A 22,227-nucleotide genomic window follows, 5' to 3' on the forward strand; every position below is an offset into this window, starting at 1 on the left:
CTATTTGGCCTGATGTCATCAAATTTTATTCCATCTGATAGTCCTAAAACGCATCCAGGACTTCCCAAAAGGAAACTTTTCTACTGCAGATGTTAGGTTCACTGGACCATTGTTGCCAGGTTTATCTTTACAGTTCTTCAAAATGGAGACACAATATTAGCCACCCTCCAGTCTTCTGGCACCTGACCCACGTCTAATGATGATTCACATATTTCAGCCAAGACTTCTGCAATTTATTTCCTAGCTTCTCACGGCGTCTTTGGACATATTTGATCTAGCCCAGGAGATTTATTGAGCTTCACGTGGCTTAACATATCCAGTACCTCCTCACCTGTGGTACAAACTGTCTTCAATACATACATGTCCATTAACTTTCCCAAGTTTTCTAGTCTTCATGTCTTTTACGGCAGAGGGAAAATATTAATTGAAGATCTTTCCCATCTCCTGCAGCTCCACACATAGATAACCACAGGATTCTGAGGGCCCCTCTTCTCTCTCGTTACCCTTTTCCCCTTAATATGCTTGTAAAATCTCTATGGATTCTCCTTAATCTGATCTATCAGAGCTATCTCAGGCACCCTTCCTATACACCTCTGGAATACACTTGATCCCAGCAGCCTATACCTCACCCAAGGTTCCTTCTTTTTCCTGACTAGAGCCACAATTCGTGCAATAAAATAAAAAGTAAAATAGCCTTGAATATTTTGGGAAACATACATTAAAATATTTTCTTCTACATCTTATTTACTTTTGGGCAAAACTCATTGGAAGCACCAGTGTTAAATACTCAATAGGCAAATTATACTTTTTGATGGGATGGATTCAGATGGGGAGAGGTTGATGGGTTCTATTGGTTTTGATAAATAAGTCAGACTTTAAGATATCTGATTTTCTTTCCCAGAGCAGTCCATCTATTCATGGGTAAGCTTTCCTCTTCCATAGGCCATAGAACTCTCCTTGAGGGTGGCCCAGTGCCAGAGACCTGGGTTCAATCCTGACTTCTCTATTGTGTTTTTCCTCCCATATCGCAAAAATGTGCAGGATTATAGATTAATTGGCCTATTTAAATTGCTCCCAGTGTGTAGGAAGTGGTAGGAAAATGGAATAACATTGAACTAGTGTGAACTAGTGTGAATGGGCGATCAATGGTTGGTGTGGACTCAATGTGCCAAATGGTCTGTTTCCACACTGTGTCTTTCAATTAACTCAATTAATACTTTTTTTTCTTCCATATTTAATTTGAACACCGTTCCCATAAAATTTATGTCCAGATTGAATGGTTCATTTTCCAGGTTTACATGAACATATCCATCTAATGACATCCCAGCTGTTCAGCCTTTAGTCCACCATGCACCATATCCGCAGCTACTGATATCACAAACACTGTTTCCTTTTTAAGTTCAATGCACCATTAAAATCTTCGCTTATATTAAATGGCAAGTAGGTTGGAGGCATACAATAGACTACTGCTACTCCTATTTTGTGTTCTTATGCTCCCTCTCCCTCTCCCTCTCCCTCTCCCTCTCCCTCTCCCTCTCCCTCTCCCTCTCCCTCTCCCTCTCCCTCTCCCTCTCCCTCTCCCTCTCCCTCTCCCTCTCCCTCTCCCTCTCCCTCTCCCTCTCCCTCTCCCTCTCCCTCTCCCTCTCCCTCTCCCTCTCCCTCTCCCTCTCCCCCTCCCTCTCCCCCTCCCTCTCCCTCTCCCTCTCCCTCTCCCTCTCCCTCTCCCTCTCCCTCTCCCTCTCTCTCTCCTCCCCCCCCTGTTTTTGGAGTAGTAATGGATGAATGGAGTAAGCATGGGGTGATAAATAGCAGTGCAATGAAAAGGGGGGTGATGGAGGTGGGGTTGAGGATAAAAGGCTATTTTGGGGGGAAGAATTGGAAAGTGACAGTTGGGAAATGGTACTGGAACTCTGGAGAGTAGATGCGGTGGTAGGAATAAAAGGAAGGAGAGAGCTGGTGAATAGAGAAAATCTCGGAAAGAAGGCATTTAAATTCAGTCATTGGGCTAAATGCAGAGTGCAATATTCTCCACCCTCTCTCTGTCTGAATGGCAAGCAGAAAAATCAGAGAGAGAACCTGAAGAGGGCAGAAATAGAAAAGAAAAGGAAAGACGGAGTGAGATTTAAAAAAAAGAGAGAATCAGGGAAGTGGAAAGAAAAAAAGTGAGAAAAACGTGTTACCCGCATGGATTTAAACCAGATTAGGCAGAGGGGGCAAATCCAATGCAGGACCAATGCAGGTGAGAAGATGGAAGTCAGTATGGATGCTGATGAAAGAAAGTTTATGTAGCGGGCCCTACATGGGAGTGGGAAAAAGTTGAACTCGTCTTAAGAAATCGGGAGGGGACAGATTTAATCAGAATCTGTGGGGCAACTTTAGTCTCACAGAGGATGTCAGAGGAAGTAGGCAATTTGGGCAGGCATTTGGGCAGGCAAAAAGTATAACAACATTTAAAAGACATTTGGGCAGGTACATGGATAGGATAGGTTTAGAGGGATATGGGCCAAATGCAGGCAGGTGGAACTAGTGTAGATTGGGCACTTTGGTTGGCATGGGCAAACTGGGCCAAAGGGCCTGTTTCCATGCTGTATGACTCTAGGATTCTAAGAAAATGAAATGTCTGTAAATCCACATCTTTGGTGGAGTTTGTAAGTAATTGATACCAGTGGAGCAATTAATCATAATTGTTGTTCTCAAAAGATAAGATGAGAAGACCAAATTAGAACACATTCACTATGAAAGCTGTGAATATTGCCACAACGATGTCGTACATAATAAGTGTGGATCTAATCAAAGAGAATATGTGAGCTCTTGGTACAATTATCTGCAATTTAGCTACATTGAATCTTTTTGACATATCTCAAAAGTTAAATCATTTTTGGTCAACCACTATAAGACCTTAATTTAAATCATTGGATAACTATCATGAATTCATTCAATTGAACTCTAACATACCACCTTTTTAAAAATCATTTCAACTCAAATTGTACAGCGTAGAAGTAAGTCAATGAGCTGGCAGTAAGTTTTGTTTACCCCCTGAATAAAAACTGATTTGCATCAAAAATAATTTTCCCAGATAAGTTTAACAGAGTGTGTTTTCACTTCTCTCTAATAGCAATTAACTCAACAATGAGGGTAGGATAGATGTCATCAAATTTTATTCCATCTGATAGTCCTAAAACGCATCCAGGATTATAGTTCCATTCTGCTCAAGCATTAAGTTTAATGTCAGCAAGTATAATGAAAATCTATTTTTATTACCTTGCTCATTACCTTGCTCTGCCACAGTAATGGAAGCTGCAATGAGCAAGCAGGACAAAATCGATCAATATATATGAATGGTGAATTCGAGTCAGAAGGATACTTGGCGTGATATCAACTTGTTATACTTCAGATGGTCATTATTCTGAATAAATCTGCAGAGTCATGAAATTTGAAACCTAGGAAGGAAGGCCGGATTTGCAATTTAGCTGCTCGAGACGAATTATTAATGTTCTGAGGATTCCTGGAGAAAGAGAGAACTATTTAGACTTTAGACTTTTATAGATACAGCACAGAAACAGGCCCTTCGGCCACCGACTACAGCCCAACCGGCGATCCCTGTACCCCAGCACTATCCTTCACGCTAGGGACAATTGACAATTTTAACAAAGCCAATTAACCTTCAACCCAGCACGTCTTTGGAGTGTGGGAGGAAACTGGAGCACTCGCGGAAAACCCACGCAGTCACACGGAGAACATGCATACTCCGTACAGACAGCACCTGGTCAGGATGGAACCTGGGTCTCTGGTGCTATAAGGCAGCAGATCTATCGCTGCGCCACCGTGCCGTCCCCTATGCCACCATTCAGACTGGGCATTATAGAAAAGATTACTAGTCGATTCAGGAAGGTCTAACTCAAACCCCGAATTAGTTTAAAAGGGAGAAGAAGAGAAGACCACAAGGCACAAGAACAGATATCTTTCATGGAAAACTAGAAATTTAGAAGCAAAATACTGCAGGTGCTGGAAATCAGAAATAAGTATAAAAAGTGTTGGAAAATCTCAGTGGGTCAGTTCAGGTGGAGAAAGAAACAGTGTTAATACTTTAGATTAATAACTTTCCCTTTATTGATGCTGTACCTAAGCTGTACTTTTCTGTTCTAAGCTCTAACTCCCATTTTCTGCATTTCTCCATTCCTCGTTCTTATTTTACTATTTCAGATTTAATTCAACTCCTCCTATTTCCACCTCTATCGTATCTCAGCAGATACCCCCATCAATGGACAATGGAGGACCCGGCATGGGGGTCCACCGTGAGGGAAGGGGTGGGGAGAAGAACAATGGAGGAGCCGGCTTGGGGGGACTGCCACGGGGGGGGGAGGATGAGCCGGCGGGGGATACTTTGTAATTTTGTCAGCGCCGTTAATGTGGCGACTATTTGCATACCTTGGGTATGCAAGCAAAGAATTTCACTGTGGCTTGTCACATGTGACAATAAAGCATTCCAATCCATTCAATTCAATCAAACCTTTCAATCTCCCCTGCTCTCACAGACTTTCCTTTTGTTCCCTCCACCCCTCATCCTTTCTGTGTGGCAGGTCTTGTGCTTTTTTAGGCACATGGTTATGTAGGGAATGGAGGGATATGGAGCACGTGCAGGCAGAGATTAGCTTAACCTGACATCGTGTTCGGCACAGACATTGTGGGCCGAAGGACCTGTTCCTGTGCTGTACTGTTCTATGTTCCATGTTATCATCATATCATATCATATATATACAGCCGGAAACAGGCCTTTTCGGCCCACCAAGCCCGTGCCGCCCAGCGATCCCCGTACATTAACACTATCCTACATTTACCCAGCCAATTAACCTACATACCTGTACGTCTTTGGAGTGTGGGAGGAAACTGAAGATCTCGGAGAAAACCCACGCAGGCTCTATTTCTAACTTTGCTCAGATCTGATGAAAATGCTTAGGCTTGAAATGTTGAAGACCACAAGCAGGTCAGGCAACAACTGTGGAAAGTGAAACAGAGTAAATGTTTCAACAAAGAACTGCAGATTCTGGTTTATACACAAAAGGATACAAAGTGCTGGAGTCACTCAATAGGTCAGGCTGCATCTCTGGAGAACATGGAAAGGTGACGTTTCGGGTCGAGACTGAAGAAGGGTCCTGACCCAAAACTTTACTTTTACTCCAATTATTCCAGCACATTGTGCCCTTTACAGTAAATGATTCATGTCTGGGAACTTTCATATCCTGAACCGAAAATATTAACAGTTAAGGAATGAACTGCAGATGCTGGTTTACACCGAAGATAGACACAAAATGCTGGAGTAACTCAACGGGTCAGGCAGGATCTCTGAAGAAAAGGAATAGGTGGCATTTCGGGTCAAAACCCTTCTTGAGGTGTGAAAATGTACAGAACATACAGGAGACGATGACCCTGGAAATATTAACTGTCTGACCTGCTGAGTGTTTCCGGCACTTTCTGTTTTTATTTAGTTTCTCAGTATCTGCAGATTTTTTTTTCATTTTCATCCTGAACATTAGTTCTGCTTCTCATTCCTCATATATCATTGATTTGCTGAGCATTTCTAGCAATGTTTGTTTTTTGTTTCAAATTTCCTGCATTCACAGTATTTTCCCATTTTTTTGATAAACAAAATTATTGAAATGGATTTTGGTTTAATTTGTTTATGTCTTGCACAAATGACACGTTGGCACTGTGACACAACCACTGGAGTGGCTGCTTCACAGTGACAGACACCCGTGTTCAATGCTGCCCTCAGGGGATGCCTGTGGAGCTTGCACGTTCTTCCTGTCACAGCATGGGTTTCCTCCCACACCCCAAAGACGTTTGTCTATTAATCGTGTGTGTAGGTAAGTGATTGATTTTGAACAAAGTTGATGGGATTAATGCAAGTTTCTTGTAAACGGGTGGTTGATAGCAAGCATGGACTCAGCGGGCTGAAGGGCCTGTTCCTCTGCTGTATCTCTCCCTCAATATAAACATTTAACATAGCAAATATCAAATGCAGTGACATTTATAAAAAAACAAGCCACTCTCAGGATCTCTTTTCGAATTTTATTTTGTAGCTTTATAGTGGGCAATATTATAGTTACCAGCATTGATTATTATTTGTTGATATACATTAATCAACCTTAACATGCCCAGTAATACCTTTAGGTTTGCTAAACCGTAGCAAGCTTCTGATTGCTTATCATAAGACACCGAGTTAAGATAAATAATATGCCCATACATATAGTACCTCTGAACTGTTGATTGTCGTGACAAAGGTTTTACTACGTAGATCACAGTCTCCCATTTAAGTGTAGCAACACAATGTTTTAATTTTTTTTTTTTAAAGAGCTGCTGTGGCCTAAAACCCTAAAGATGATTTAATCCAATTTGGGAAGTAGAAACGACTTCTTTTGCACAAATGGAAAATTAGAAGCATGATTATATTAATTTTTGAGTTCATCATCATCCATTTGTCAGAAATTAATATTTCCAAGGAAGTCAATCTAATCACTTCTCCAATCCAAGTTAATGATCACTCTATTATTAAGGACCTCATTTGCTGGAAGAAAGAAAGTTCAGTCTTTGATTCATTCTTATTATAGAACGAAGTTTGCTGGACTACTAAGAATAGAATAATTGGCAATTCTGACATTGCAGACTAATTTTAAGCCATTTGCTTTTGCTGCTCCTTGATGCTAACCCACACATGCAGCTGTGTGTCAGATGAAAAGTTAGGACACCCAACCTATAACTTTGCCAGATGGAAACTTTGGACACCCAACCAATAATTATCATTTTATTTGCACACATAGTTAAAAGAAGTACTGAAATCCGAATCTAAACCAAGCAACCAAACTAAATCTAAACTGAACCAAAAAAAGTCTAAAAAAAAGTAAAAGGCAAAAAGAAAAACTTGAAACCTATTGGGAAATTGTTTGACCTAATTTTAGGTACTTCTACATTTCCTTGTAACAGTAAGGAAGGCCATTTCAACGCATTGAGTCTAGACTGGCTAATAAAACAATCCCAACCCGAAGCAATTTACAATGGCGAGTTAGCCTTCTGGCCTTTTTGAGATATGGGAGGAAACTGGAATACCTGGAGCAAGCCCATCTGGTTGAAGAAAAACATACAAACGTCACACAGACAGTAAGTGGATTGGGCCTGGGGTGATGGAAGCATGAGGCAGTGGTTCTACGCGCGGACCGCTGTGTCAACTACCACACTGGCTGTGGATAAACTTTCTGCACAGTAAAGCCTAGCACTGCACATTTTTAGTGGGTTGAAAATATCCTTTGTGTTTCTTAATATAGTCACAAACATTTTAACCTGTTCACATACACAATACGTTGCCATAAAACATCCCTCCTTCAATTGTATGTAAAGAACGGGCAGGTCTTTGGCTGTTATGTGTGAATGAAGTCACTGCTACAAAAGTATAACTGTTCCCTCATGGATTCATGTTCATAAGTCATAGGAATGGAAGTAGGCCATTCGGCCCATTGTGTCAACTCCGCCATTCAATCATGGCTGATCTATAGTTCCCTCTCAACCCCATTCACCTGTCTTCTCCCTATAACCCTTGACACCCTTACCAATCAAGTATCTGTCAATCTCCACCTTAAAAATACCCAATGACTTGGCCTCCACAGCCGTCTGTGGCAATAAATCCCACAGATTCACCACCCACTGATTAAAGAAATTCCTCCTCATCTCCTTTCTAAAGGTATGTCCTTTTATTCCCTCTGGTCCAAGACTTGCCCACTAGTGGAAACATCCTCTCCACATCCACTCTATCCAGGCCTTTCACTATTTGGTAAGTTTCAATTTGGTCCTCCCTCATCCTTGTAAACTCCAGCGAGTACAGGCCCAGTGCCGTGAAATGCTCATCATATTTTAACCCTTTCATCCCATGGATCATACTCGTAAACCTTGTCTGACCCTCTCTCATGCCAGCACATGCTTTCTCAGATATGGGGCCCAAAACTGTTCCTTAACACAGTATGTTTTCTTTTTTTATGCTGGGCATGTGCCAAGTTTCAACAACTGCAAATATACTTCCAAGCCTGCTATATTGGATTGTGAGAGTCAGTGGGAGATAATCAGTGACTTACAGTGTTGGTGTGAGTCGTCTAATTTCCATCGGTTTCAAGAAAGTAATTGGCTTCCCTTGGGCTACAGAGGCAAAGCTTCAACAAGTTTTCGAGCCTTCAAAACCAAGGTCGCTCTTCATAAAACAGAATACTTAATAACTGTTATAGTTGACAGAGATCAGAATCAGTGTTTATTAGGTCTCTGCAGAACGGATAAAACTGCGAAGATACGGCATGATTGGGCTTGTCGTTTGTATTTTCATCTCTTCTTTAAATTATCTCTTGCAATATCTTCCCTCCATTATGTGCTTTTACTATTCTGATGCTTAAACATTAATACCATCCACTCTCAATGCAATAGTTTTTTCCATACAAAATAATTGATGATTAGCCCAACATTTTTTTCATTGTTCTTAACAGAAGGAGAAAAAAAGGCATGAATTTTTGTGCTTTAATTTTTCATAATTTTCCAGGGAGATTTCTTTCTGTTATATTTAGCTAGTCATCCATTTTCATTGATGACTAGAGCTACTTTATGTGAGAAGAGATTATGTATATATTCATTCTCACCATTGTAAAGGAAACTATTGATCTGTTTCTCTGCTGCTCCACTGATTGAGAATAATGGAAATAACTAGCCGTCTATATACTAAAACTCTCGTTTGTTTGTTTGTTTGTTCCTGAACTACAGCCAAAACGGTACACGATAGCCCGATAAATTTATGCCCACCTTACTCACTGTCATCCCTTTGGTGCTAAAGGAAGAAGTTTCATTGAAATCAGTGTTATATTTTTAGTTATTCACAATTTAAAGTTTAAATCTATCTCCTAGGGTGGGAGGGGGAGGGAGGGAGGATAAGGGGGGTTGAGTGGTATGGAGTGGGGGGGAGGGGAAGGGGAAGGAGGTGGAGGGAGGGGGGGGGGGGGAGGAGAGGGTGCTGCACCAATGCAGGAGAGGTTTGGGCCCAACGGGTTCACTTGGTCCAGTTATATATAAAATTGTCCATTGACCAGCAGAAAAGTAATGCATGATTTAGTACGTATATTTTACAATATTCAACTGGAATGAACGGAATCTTAGAATATCAGAACTAGTTTACTTTTAAACAATAAAGAAATTATTTACACCTTTTATTTTCACAGAGTGTATCTCATAAAAACAATTATTGATTGGGCAATTGAATTTGCCAAATAATGGACTTCATTAAAATGTAAAATTTGCTTTGGTCATTCAGTTGCATGATTATATGGTTCAGTTAAATCTAGGAGAGCATAAAAGTCATTCTTAAATCTAGTGTTGATAATGAAGTACAATTGATGTTTATATTACGGTTCAGGTCAATGTCACTTTGCCTCATTCAAATACTGAGCTATGATTTGCATATAAATTAGGAAGCTAAGGAACAACATTTCATAGATTAATTCATCATCACTTTAATCTTTTTAACCTTACCCTGAAATCATTCTTGACCTTAATTCATTTTCAGAAACCATTGTAGGTTCCAAATGTCGGAAAGTGACAGTGAAAGATCTTGCACAACAAAGCTCCTCTTCACAACCTTAATTAACCTTTTGTGATCTGAAGTAGAAACTCCGCAGTCTGCGGCACTTTCCTGAGGAATATTTTCAATACTTCTTAGTGCAGTTCGTTTTATTATGTACTAATCTACTGGAGCGAAATTACTTTCAATGCACAATGAAACAGATTCGAGCAAGTGTTCATGAATGAACTCAGAACATAGAATTGCTATTTCAACCTGATGATTGAAAAAGATGACTTCCTCACTAACACTGAGGAGGTTACCTGTTTCCTGTTTCATATTGAAACAGAAGACTTTCTTTTTAACTTGAAATGGTAAAACTACTCCTAGACTGTGGAACAGCATCCCTCTCCCCATCAGAACTGCCCCCTCCATCGACTCCTTTAAGTCCAGGCTCAAAACCTATTTCTACTCCCTAGCGTTTGAGGCCCTCTGAGGGGGCGCTGTGAACTGTTTATGTATGTGCTGTTATGTTTGTGTGCCATTGTTTGTTCGTTCTTAGTATCTGAACTGATGTACAGCACTTTGGTCAACGTGGGTTGTTTTTAAATGTGCTATACAAATAAAATTGACTTGACTTGACTTGACTTGACAACTATACAATTCACTGGGATCAGACAAGAACCTCTTTATCATTTCCTAAAATTGCCTTTTCTGAGGATATTAAATTCTTAACTTATTTCCTTTTATTTGCTTCTCGGGTTTACGCATTCCCTGCGCCTGTAATTGACGAGGCCCAACATAGACTGGGCAATCGTTTCGTTGAACACCTTCGCTCAGTCCGCCTGGACCTACCTCATCTCCCGGTTGCGAAACACTTTAATTCCCCTTCCCATTTCCACACTGATCTTTCTATCCTAGGCCTCTTCCATTGTTAGAGTGAGGCTAAATGCAAATTGGGGGAACAGCATCTCATATTTCGCTTGGGCAGCTTACAACCCAGGGGTATTAATATTGATTTCTCTAACTTCAAGTAACCCTTGCATTCCCTCTCGCTCCATCCTTCCCCCACCTTAGTCATGCCAGGTTTCGTTCTCACCTAGCTACAGCAAACAATGGCCTGTTTCCTTTATCATTGTTACTTTTTTGCATATCTTTCATTCATTTGCCCTTTATCTCTACGTTATCGTCTACATCTCTCGTTTCCCTTTCCCGTGACTTTCAGTTTGACGAAGGGTCTTGACCCGAAATGTCACCCACTCCTTCTCTCCAGAGATGCTGCCTGTCCCACTGTGTTACTCCAGCTTTTTGTGTCTATCCTCACCCAAAACCCATGGATGCATAGAGTCATACAGAACGGAAACGGGGCCATGTACACACAGTGAGAAGTCCACTCCTTATGATGACTGTTTTTAAAAATCTAATATTGAGAAGATAGAGTCATAGATGTGGCAGAAAATGATTTTTGAAAGAGATATTTGTGGTAGAATGTGAAAGATCAGGGAAGATTTGTTGGCAGACCTCTCGGCTGGGGATGGGATGAAAGAACTTGCAGAATGTCTTAGTCACTGAGGGTGGGCGATATGCAAAACACTTTCTTGCCTTTATGGTTAGATCATGGAATGTTTTGGAAAAGTCACTTGAACCTAGTTCAACTAATTTTACCTAGTTCATCTCTGTGCTAAATGTGCAAATTGCCAATGAGGAGGTACTGAATAGAATTACAGATAATTCTAGATATTAGATTCAGAGATATACCCAACTACGAGTGCATGGAATGAGTATATGAAGCTCGGTGCAGAGAGAAAGGGAAGGGTATCATTTTCCCCCCTGTCATGGGTAAACCTTGGGTTGGAGTAGGTTGTTTGATAGAAAAGGAATGACAGAAAAGTAGGATGTTTTTAAAAGTGTACTGACAAGAGTTCGGGACTTGCACGTCCCTGTTAGAGTGAAGGGCAAGACAGGCAAATGTAAGGAAGCCTGGATGATGAGTGAAGTTGAGGCTTTGGTCAGGAGTAAGAAGGAGGCATGGATTTTCAGGAACTAAGGAGTAAGCTAAAAAAGGAAATCAGAAGGGCAAAAAGGAAGCAGATAGCTCTGGCAGATAGCATTAAGGAGATTCACGAGAGATTTTATAAACACATAAAGCACATATAAAGGGAAAATGGGTAACCAGAGAGAGAGTGGGACCCCTCAGGAATCAAAGCGGTCAACTCTGTGTGGAACCACAGGAAATGGGCAAAGTCCTCAATGACTATTTCTCCTCTTTTATTACCATGGAGAAAGGCGGGAGGACGGGGGATTTTGAGGCAGTCACTGGAAGTATCTTGAGAGCAGTCAGTCTTACAGTTGCAGAGGTGCTGAAGGTCCTGACGTGTGTGAAGATAGATAAATCTCCCGGGCTTGATCAGAAATATCCCAGGACACTGTGGGAAGCTAGAATGGAAATTGCAGGGCCCTTGCGGAGATTTATGAGTTGTTGTGAAATACAGGAGAGGTGCCAGAAGACTGGAGGGAGGCAAATGTTGTGCCCCTGTTCAAGAAAGGCTGCAGGGAAAAGGCTGGGAACTACAGGCCAGTGAGCTTAGCACCTGTGGTCAAAATGTTACTGGAGAGCATTCTGCGGGATAGGATACACATACACTTAGATGGACAAGGGCTGATTAATGGATTCATGGAATGAAGCAGGGGGTGATGGTGGAAGGTTTCTTTTCAGACTGGAGGCCTGGTGTGAGTAGTGGTGTGACAGGGTTTGGTGTTGGGCCCATTGCTGTTTGACATCTATATCAAAGATTTGGATGAGAACATACATGGCAAGGTTGGCAAGTTTGCAGATGACACAAAAGTCGATGATATTGTAGAGAGTGAAGATGCTTGTCAAAAATTGAAGCAGGATCTTGATCAGTTGGGCAGGTTGGCTGAAGAATGGTTTTGATGGAATTTCATACAGAGAAACGTGAGGTTTTGCATTTCGGGAGCACTAACATGGGCAGAACCAACTCAGTGAATGGCAAGACTCTGGGGAGTGTTGCAGAGCAGAGGAATCTATGAATACGGGTACACAGTTCATTGATACTGGCATCTCAGGTAGATAGGGTGGTCAAAAAGGCTTTTGGAACATTGGCCTTCACTAGTCAAAGCATTGTATAGTTCGGACGTGTTGAAAGGATTAGGTTATTAGGTGAAACATTTAGATTGGTGGAAAGATCAAATCCTTACCAAATCCCTATTATGAAAGCTGTAATGGAAGCATAAATGAGTTGTCTAGAGATAGATACAGATAGATGGATAGATAGACAGACGGACGGACGGACGGACGGACGGACGGACGGACGGACGGACGGACGGACGGACGGACGGACGGACGGACGGACGGACGGACGGACGGACGGACGGACGGACGGACGGACGGACGGACGGACGGACGGACGGACGGACGGACGGACGGACGGACGGACGGACGGACGGACGGACGGACGGACGGACGGACGGACGGACGGACGGACGGACGGACGGACGGACGGACGGACGGACAGACAGACAGACAGACAGACAGACAGACAGACAGACAGACAGACAGACAGACAGACAGACAGACAGACAGACAGACAGATAGATAGATAGATAGATAGATAGATAGATAGATAGATAGATAGATAGATAGATAGATAGATAGATAGATAGATAGATAGATAGATAGATAGATAGATAGATAGATAGATAGATAGATAGATAGATAGATAGATAGATAGATAGATAGATAGATAGATAGATAGATAGATAGATAGATAGATAGATAGATAGATAGATAGATAGATAGATAGATAGATAGATAGATAGATAGATAGATAGATAGATAGATAGATAGATAGATAGATAGATAGATAGATAGATAGATAGATAGATAGATAGATATTCTCTCTGTTTTGAATGCTCTGTAGAGGGTTTACACAGTTCCCTTGTACCTGTCTGCGTTTCCCTCTGATTTTCCACTCTAGGCAGATGTTAAGATAATCAGGATGAAGGGAGAATAAGTTTCAAGATTTGATTAACTGACAGGGCTGTAAATGTCTGAGGAAATAAATGGACTATCAACGTTAAACACCATGGAGCTAGAAGATGATGTTGCAATAACTTGAATGGAGATGGAGTGATGAGAACATGTTATGATTTTTATCATTTATTGAGTGTGAAGAAAGGAGAATGTTCTGTTCACTTGGAATGCAAAGGGAGAACAGTTAAGCAGATCGAAAGTGATGGGTCGAGGATGAGTAAATTGAAGACTTGTATTGTACTAAGGATTGTGTGATTATTTGGTTGTTGACAATATTGGGGTCAGGTGTGAATTATAATAAAACTAAAGAATTGTGCCGTTGAATAATAACGGCACAGTGGTGCAGCTGGTAGAGCTGCTGCCTCAAACACCAGAGGCCCGGGTTTGACCCTGACCTTGGATGCTGTCAGTGTGGAGTTTCCACGTTCTCCGTCATGGCGTGGGTTTCCTCTGGTGGCTCCGGATTCCACCCACATCCCAAAGTCGTGTGGGTATGTTGGTTGATTTGCTGCTGTAAATGGCCCCTAGTGTGTAGGGAGTGGATGTGAAAGTGGGATGACATAGAACTAGCGTGAATGGATGATCGATGGTCGGCATGGACTGGGTGGGATGAAGGGCCTGTTTCCATGCTGTATGTTTCAATCAATTAATCAAAAGAGTGTTGTAGCTAATCAAAACATTGGGCAAGAGATCAGAGGTAATTGAGGAGTGATAGGTGATATAGGGTAAGACTTTATATGAAGATGTATCAAGAATAGCAGTGAGGGCAGAAGCAAATGATGTTCACGTGTTCAGTGCTGATGCTATGAGAAGAAATGGTGTCTCTGCAAGGACCCATTTTCCCATCTCCATCACAGCAACTAAATCTGATTTCATGCTAACACCTGATTACGCCTTTTTTATTGAGGATGGTGAGTAAAATCAATTATAAGCGCATCTTAGTCATGCTTTACAATTTTAGGTTTAATTAGATTTGAGGAAATCTTCACATGGTGCATTACACAGGCTGCCACATTAGGATAAACATGGAGCCATTTTATTTTCTGCTTCCATGAGGCAAACCTCCCCAATTTGATTGATTGATTGAAAGATACAGCATGGAAACAGACTCTTCAACCCACCAAGTCCACGCCGACCATCAACCACCCGTTCACACCAGTTCCACATTATCTCACTTTTGCATCCACTCCCTCCACACTGGGGTCTATTTTACAGAGGCCAACCAAACTACAAACACATATGCCTTTGGGATGTGGGGGGAAACCGGAGTACCCGGAGGAAACCCCACGTGGTCACAGGGAGAATGTGCAAAGTCCACACAGATAGCACTTGAGGCCATGATCAAACTCGGGTCTCTGTCGCTGCGAGGAAGCTGCTCTACCAGCTGTGCCACTGTGCCATCCCATGCCACCAATTTGGAATACTAAAGCATCACACTGGCCAACAGCCCTGGGACGGCTGGAGGTGTAGATGAGGGGGTTGGGGGAGGGATGGTGGAAACACTCAGCCGCTCAGGTAGCTTCAGTGGAGGGAGAAACAAGAGTTAGTATTTCAATGGTGCAAGGATTTAATGATACTTTATGGTCAAGTGTACCTAAGTACAGTGAAATTCTTTTTTTTGCATGCAGTTCAGTGACAACCCTACTATCCATTAGGGACAATCATACTAAGTGTAAGAGTGTAAGATAGTAGATCATACTGAGTCAGTACACAAGAGGCAACTTATTTTAGTCACCATCTTGTACCCTTCAAAACGAAAATTTAAAAAAATATTAGAGTCTTAACTTGGCCATAAAGACCCATTGTCCTGCCGGTGGCACTGGATTGAAGTTGCAGGGTCGGCCTGGTCAGGCAATGTATCGATGTCCTTTATCATTGCTCTGTCACTCCGTGCCACTGCAGGCCGCCTCAAGGGATGTATTCTCTCTTGAATACATCCATTGATTTTGGATTTTGGATGATCAGCCATGATCATGTTGAATGGCAGTGCTGGCTGGAAGGGCAGAGTGGCCTACTCCTACACCTATTTTCTATGTTCTATGTCTCTATCAGATCAAAAGAGGTAGATTTAGTAAACTGGCCCATTTAAAGTTTTGGAGAGAACAAAATGTACATCTGCGATTGGGTATTTATGTTTCAGATAATTTCAGATTTCCGCATCTGCAATTTTTATGCTTATGCTCGCTATGCCTGAGTCAGTTCTTTGAAAAGGCAATCTAAAGCTAATACCATTTCTTGGCTCTTTCAGACATGTTATTTGGATTTGCTTCATTTGGATTGATCAGACCAGGTTATGTTAGAAACAGCTTGATGCTATTGTACACACTGTAAGTATTAATGTTTGTCAAAATAACACTGATTCCTAAAGTTCATTCTGTTTTATGACTCCTTCAAGAAAATGCAGCTTTGATTCATACTGCCTGGTTCAAGAGATGTTTTCATACGTTCTTTCCAATGTAAACTTTTTAAAATTATGCATTAGCTATAATTTCTGAAAATTATGCACCTTACATTATGTGTATCTTTGCAAAAATTAAACATGGCTCTGGAAGGATAAGGGTAAAATACTGCTTCCCCTTGGGTCCAAGATCAGTAATAATTTGCCTTTAATGTAATTTGCATGTTCACTAAACAATTATACAAAATGATCTTTGATTTTGGTCTAATTAAAGCACATTATTAGTTTATAGCATTGGAAGTATTGTTTTTGCACTATTAATCTCTTATCTGCCTCTACCAGCAAATTAAGCTGCTTCTAACACACATGCATTTGAGCATCATTACATTGGAAAACATACAATAAATGTGACTTATTTTTGCAATGTAATTGAAAGCACATCCAGGTGTTTATCAATGAAGAATTATCTGTGAAGATACATAGAGTATTTCAGATTAAAAAGCCACTATTACACAAACTTATGTGGAAAAGAAGTATGTAAAGAAGAAAAAAAGTGGAAAACAAGTATTTTAAGAAGAAAGAAAGAAAATAACCCCTTCTAATCCTTTGTGGAAAGTCTACGGTATAGCAATATTTGATTCAGTAGATTAAGTTTAGATTTAGGTTTAGACTTATTATTGTCACGTGTGCTGAGGTACATCAGAAAACTTTGTTTTGCAAGCTGTCCAATTAGATCAGATATATCAAACATAGACACAGCAGTTCAATCTGAAGTACAAATAGATAAAACAAAGGGGAAGGTAGAGTGCAGTATATATTTGTCAGTGTTCTAGCACATCAGTTCCTTATACAAAGTTGAATGTCCTCAATAGAATAGAGGTGAATCGGACAATACTAATTATTTTCCACATAAGTTTGTGTAATGGTGGAATATTGTCTAGAATTCCCTTTGTGTCTTTAAAGATAATTGTTTACGTCAGATAAAATTTACTTTCCCTTTTGTTGGGAACATCTGATTGTGCTTGGCATTGATTTAAAAAAAAAAGATACATTAATTGTATGTTTTCTATTTAGTTTAGTTTAGAGATACAGCGCGGAAACAGACTCTTCGGCCCACCGAGTCTGCACCAACCAGTGATCCTCGCACGCTAACTCCATCCTACACACACCAGGGACAACATACACATACACCAAGCCAATTAACCTACATAACAGTACGTCATTGGAGTGTGGGAGGAAATCGAAGATCTCGGAGAAAACCCACGTGGTCACAGGGAGAACGTCCAAACTCCATGCAGACAGTACCCGTAGTTGGGATCAAACCCGGGTCTCCGGCGATGCAAGCACTGTTAGGCAGCAACTCTACCAGGATTTGGACCAAGGCATGCATATCATCTAACCAACAAGTGGGTAACCAGACCAGAAAAGCACATATTATAGACATTCTTACACATATTACAAACTGGCTTATGGCCAGCCCGAGCCCCAACCGAACCCCTACCCCTCCCTGTCTGTAACACATTTGTAGAAGTAATGTTTCCAAAAATGCAAAATGTCTATTTTTTATGGCGCTTATGAATCATCCAGGCCTATTTTCTATGTTCTCATTAATATGAAGGCCTGTGGCATATTATTTCTCACATCCCTCTTAACTGAAGCATTTTAATTCAGGGGAAGTATTGAAGCGCTATTTGTTCTTAGTTGGTAGTAACTTGCATAAACATTATGTGCCCAAGGGCTTTAAGAAAAGAACTATTTTCTTTTGTAGCTGTGTGAACATATGCAGAAGTGTTGCGACATTAACGAGGGTTGATTTCTCTTCATCTGTTGGTAGTTTGATTGGGAATTACACAGGAAATCGCCTCAGACCATATTGCAGCAATTGGTTCAAGGATGGTTATGAATCTAATAGTTTTTGTGCATTTGAATTAGAGCATGATGTTCAAAGCAATGCTGTGCATCTGAGATTTTTAAGAAATGTTACAGATTAACATTAAAATGATTAGTCTTTGCTGTTCAGTATCATTTGACCTTGACAGTAACATAGTTAGGTAATTTCCAGCCTTGTTTCAGTATATTGCACCTGGTTTGTAGATAGCCCCAGTTCAGCCAAAATTGCCATTCAATTTTACTGGGCCACAGATAATATTTCGACTTAACATTATAATTTACATGAATATGAATGTGCAAAATATTATGATTTGAAATAAGACATGGCTATTTCCCCATAATAGTTTCTCCTGGCTAAGCTTGTTACATATTATTGCATAAAAGCTAACAGATTTAAGACAAAATAATGTAGTGTTAGTTCAGTTAAATTATGACTTTGACACCAAGTTACTGAATACACAAATCAGATCCCAATGTAAATGACAAAATGTGAGCTTTACAGAGCCTTGCACCATCTGAAAAATGAATTTGGTACAGATCAAGCACTTAGTGTTTAATGATTCTAATTAAACTGAATTTAACTGAGTTCAAAACAATTGCTTCAAAATGGCTATTGACCTTTGATAATAAGAAGTGTGGTATTGTAATAAGTGAAGATCCCCGAAGAGGTTGTATTTTAAGAATCAAAGATTCAGAGAGACCGGAAAAGAAGTCAGGATTAGTTTGAGAAATAATTATGTTGACAACACAAAGCCAGGATTAAGAGATCATGCAAACCACTGCAGAGCTTTCTGGTGGAAATATTAAATCCTTCAACTTATTTATATTTCCTCTGCAGCCTGCCTCGATATGCTGGCACAGTCTATAGAAATTAAGTTTAAAACATCTGTGCAAGAATGATTTTGTTTTTGCTGCCCCAGCCTTTGTCGTAACTTGCTAAACAACAGCTGTAGCAGAAGAACAGATTTAATTAAACAGAATTGCCTGATGAGGTCAAAGACTTTATAGCTTTCATGTGAATAGGATTTCCCTTAGGATTATGGTATCACAGAGATAATAATGCAGATGAATTCTGTACAAGCGCTGAAAAGATGATCATGCATCTGCTGGTACTCATGGCATTTGTTATATAAGACTTTGCATTAGATGTACTGATTACATTGGGAAGAACTACATGCAGATCCTTAGGTTTGGATATACAGGGCTCCCTGTGTTATGACTGAGCTGATTTAAAGAAATCAGACATTGCAATTTTTTCCATACAATAGAAAGCATTTTGGGAATAATACTAAAATATTTCCCAGTATTCATTGATGGTTTGATGCAGTCTATATTACGTTAGTTTAATTAAGACTGGTGTTAGGTTAATTATACAATGAAATGAAAGGATATAGTAGGTGTATAGTAGCCGACATGGTATGGGTAGTTCGTTAGTTAGTTTATTATTATTGTCACTGTATTGAGGTACAGTGAAAAACTTTTTATGGCGTGCCACCCAGTCAGTGAAAAGACTACACATGATTACAATCAAGCCACTCACATTGTACAGATACAGGATGAATGGTATAATGTTTAGTGCAAGATAAAGTCCGATTAAAGTTAGTTCAAAGGGCATCAATGACGTAGATGGGAGTGTTGGTGACAGGATTGTTCAGTTGCCTGATAATGGCCGGAAAGAAAGCAATGGAAAATGAATGTTTTTGACTTAAAGAGAAATAGACTCACGGACAGTACTTGGGAACAAAATCCTTGTTATTATGAGACTCAATATTTTTAGGAACAATACTTGAAAAGTACAAGATGGCCCTGGAGACATGGCAACTCTTTGTGTACTACCTTGGAAGAAATATACTATGCTTTTTCCTTGCAGTCATTGCACTCTTTTACTTATATATGATTGTGCTTATTTATATTATGATTTTACAGGACTATATGCAAAACAAAGCATTTCACTGTATCTAGGATTGAGTTTAGTTTATTGTCACATGTACCATGGTACAATGAAAAGCTTTTGTTGCGTGCTAATCCAGTCGGCGGAAAGACAATACATGATTACAATTGAGCCATCCACAGTGTGCAGAGACATGATAAAGGGAATAACGTGAATAACGTTTAGTGCAAGATAAAGTTCAGTAAAGTCCGATCAAAGATAATCCTTGGGTCTCCAAAGAGGTAGATAGTAGCTCAGGACTGCTCTCTAATTGTTGGTAGGATGGTTCAGTTACCTGATATCGGCTGGGAAGAAACTGTCCCTGAATCTGGAGGTGTGCGTTTTCACACTTCTATACCTACTGCCTGATGGGCGAGGAGAGAAGAGGGAGTGGCCAGAGTATGACCCATCCTTGATTATGCCGCTGGCCTTGCCGAGGCAGTGTGAGGTGCAAATGGAGTCTGGGCTGCGTAAACAATTCTTTGCAATTTCTTGTGGTCTTGGATGGAGCTATTCCCATACTATGCTGTAATGCATCCCGACAAAATGCTTTCTACAGTGCACCTGTAGAAATTGGTGAGAGTTGTTGGGGATATGCCAAATTTCCTAAGTCTACAAGGAAGTAGAGGCTTTGGTGTGCTTTCATGGTCATTGCTTCAATATGGGTAGTCCAGAACAAGTTGTTGGTGATAGTTACTCCTAGGAATTTGAACCATCTCTGCTTTTACGCTGTCAATGCAAACCAGGATATGTGCTTTGCTTTCTGAAGTCGATCACTATCTCCTTTGTCTTACTGACCTTGAGAGAAAGGTTGTTGTCTCAATACCAGGTCGCGAGGTTCTCAATCTCCTTCCTGCACTCCGCCTCATCATTATTTATCTGTACGGGTGAGAATAAACTAACTATTGAACTACTATTGATCTATTGCATAACATGGGGACTGCCTGTATCATTAAATTAATTACATGTAATTAACGCCATTAATTACAGTATAAAAAGGCTGATGGGAGGTTGTAACGAATCAGAGGTTGAAGCTGCTTTCCATATTTCTCTACATGTTGCTGAATGGAGAAATTCATGTCTGTTGTACATTTAATGAACAGGATCTACAATTCAATGAGCAGTACTTTAGGCATGGGGCAAATGTTGGCCGAGGAGGACTAACAAACTCAATGCTAGTATTTATTTCAAGAGGGCTTGAAACCTGTACCTCTTCTCCAAAGACGTTTAGGTTTGTCGGTTAATTGGCCTTGTAAATGTAAAAATTAGCAGTGGGTATAGGATAGTGTTAATGTGCGGGAATCGCTGGTCGGCGCGGACCCAGTGGGCCGAAAGGGCCTGTTTCCGCGCTGTATCTCTAAACTATAGGGCTTGTATACTAAAACAGGGATGTGATGTTGAGGTTCTATAAGGCGCTAGTAAGGCCACATTTGGAATATTTTTAGCAATTTTGGGCACCATATTTGAGGAAGGATGCGCTGGGTCTGAAGAGGGTCCAGAGGAGGTTTACAAGAATGATCCCACTGCTGTAGAAATGTAGAAATCAACAAAAATACTGGGGAAAAATGTTTCTAATATTTCCTATGTTTTCTATATTACAATTGTGCTTGAATCTTTAAATTGCACTGCAGCATTAAAGTATAACTTAAAGACCTGCACAACTTTAACCCTGCCTCAGCAATGAGCATGACAAAACCATCTCTCACACTGCCAAGGAATTGTTTAGTTTAGTTTATTAGTAGATTAAACTATGATATGCGTTTGTCAGCACTGGGCCTGTACTCGCTGGAGTTTAGAAGAATGAGTAGAAACCTCATTGAAACATACAGAATAGGGAAAGGCTTGGATAGAGTGGACGTGTGGAGAATGTTTCCACTAGTGGGAAAGTCTGGGACTAGAGGTTATAGCCTCTGAATTAAAGGATGTTCTTTTAGGAAGGAAATGAGGAGAAATGTCTTTAGTCAGAGGGTGGTGAATCTGTGGAATTCTTTGCCACAGAAGGCTGTGGAGGCCAAGTCAGTGGATATTTTTAAGGCAGATGGATAGATTCTTGATTAGTATGGGTGTCAGAGGTTATGGGAAGAAGGCAGGAGAATGGGGTTAGGATGGAGAGATAGATCAGCTATGATTGAATGGCGTAGACTTGATGGGCCGAATGGCCTAATTCCACTCTTATCACTTATGACCTTATGACCTTATGAGGACCCATGATGACTTTCCCTGAGGTGGAGACCATGAAGACCCTTTTTATTGAAAAAGGGTCAGATTTATTGAATTCTGATTTACCTCTGTGCTTAAATGCTCCTGACCACGGTGTCCCCAAGATCCTATGACACACATCGTCCTTCCGTGATGCGGAAAATGAGCCCATGATC

Source organism: Rhinoraja longicauda, chromosome 9, assembly GCF_053455715.1.
Source record: "Rhinoraja longicauda isolate Sanriku21f chromosome 9, sRhiLon1.1, whole genome shotgun sequence".
In the NCBI taxonomy this organism is placed as follows: Eukaryota; Metazoa; Chordata; class Chondrichthyes; order Rajiformes; family Arhynchobatidae; genus Rhinoraja; species Rhinoraja longicauda.